Consider the following 1,766-nt stretch of genomic DNA (forward strand, 5'->3'; position numbering starts at 1 on the left):
AGCGTGACGGGGTGTATCGGTTCTGCTGTCGGTGCAGACTCCGTTTCCGGTAGGCGTAACCTACAAAATGTCTGTCGTTGAAATGCGTCATAAATCACGATGAGATGTTTTTCAAAATAAAGGTCGACACGAACAAGTTGCTGGACGCCAGTAAGTATGCATGATAAAATCCCATAATAATAATCGACTTTTATTTTGGCGTAGATAGTTTTATCATTATTCATTTTAATAATGAATACCTAGGACAATTCTTTAAAATTGATTGTAATTTTCAGGTACTTTACTGTGTTCAAAACAATCTCTTTGATAATTAATCTGACTAATTCATAGACTGTAAAATCTGACCTAATGCAGGAAGACTGGTTTAAATTGTTCAAACAAATCAAAATAAGTTCCACTTATGTTGCACAAACAAACAACTGGTTTACAATGACCAAATACAAATATTACTACAAATATTTCCATCTACACTACTTTGGCAATTTTACTGCATTTAAGGAATATTCCAGGTTCAGTACAATCAATCGACATCATTTGTGGCATAATGTTCATCATTGCACCATATTATGTTTATTGTGTGAATTTATAGTGACACACTGCATGACAAAAAGGTGAAAAGTGCCTTCTATAAATTTGTTACAAGGCCAAACTTACATCTTAACCTCATGATGTGATTTAGAGATGTCATCTATTCTTCCTGGTTTTGCACATATTTCCTCTTTATCTTTTGTTTTCTCTTTTGAGTTACACTATAGAGTACCTCACCATATTTACTGTGACAACATTTATTTGAACACAGATAATCGCTGTATAATGAATGGATGTCAGAATTTACAGTGTAGATCATATGATCATGATTTAAACTTTAAATCTAGGAATTGTTCTCTTTTTATTTTAGGCTGAAACAAATAAAAGTATGTCTCAGAAACACCCCATATAGGCAGGCACGGATTTAGGAAGCAGAGGCCCCTGGGCACAAAATCTTGGAGGCCCCTCCTCCTCCTCTCCTCTTTTTCTTTTTCCTTTCCTCCTTTTTCTTTAGTTAAAAACAAAAACACCAACTCCATTTCTTGTGATGTTAACTGTGACAGCAAAAGAGATCTATAAATATCTATAAAACAAAAGACAAAATGGAAACTATCACAGAACAAAATCAACAGAATTTATTGGAATAAAAGCAGATTAAAATCTATGAAAATACAGGCTAATAACATAACTAAGAATAACTATAGTCATGTCTGTACAGTCTGTTTTTTTTACGGAGAAACAGATGATCAACGATATACTAGGTTGTAACGTGACAGAGGCTGGTAGCAGAGCAATCAATTCAGTGAATTACACTGCGCAAATCAAAAGTAATAGTACCCACCGGCACCGGACGAAGAAGGATTGACAGTCTCCACAGAATAAAATATTCATTTTATTTTATTTTTCGTGTTCGCATTTATGAGGAAAAAAATGTTACGGACGTGACAGTTCTCCGTTACGGACGTGACCGCTCTGAAAGCGGCACTAAAAGTAAAAGAATGCTTTAAAACGTTTTCACAGAGACCTCAAACAGAAAGCACAAAGCCTTTCTTTAAAGTGAATTTCGTTTTGTATTCATTTAAATCCTAATTTTAATCAATGTTTCATCAACCAATTCCCTAGATCCGGGCATCTAATAATCAGGGTTTTTAATAAGGGGAAAAGGTAATAGATATGCCTACATTTTGAGGCGGTCAAACTGGTAATGCACGTCACCGCCGGGACTCTGCCGCCTTCAG

This window comes from Xyrauchen texanus, chromosome 28 (genome assembly GCF_025860055.1).
Source record: "Xyrauchen texanus isolate HMW12.3.18 chromosome 28, RBS_HiC_50CHRs, whole genome shotgun sequence".
Taxonomy (NCBI): Eukaryota; Metazoa; Chordata; class Actinopteri; order Cypriniformes; family Catostomidae; genus Xyrauchen; species Xyrauchen texanus.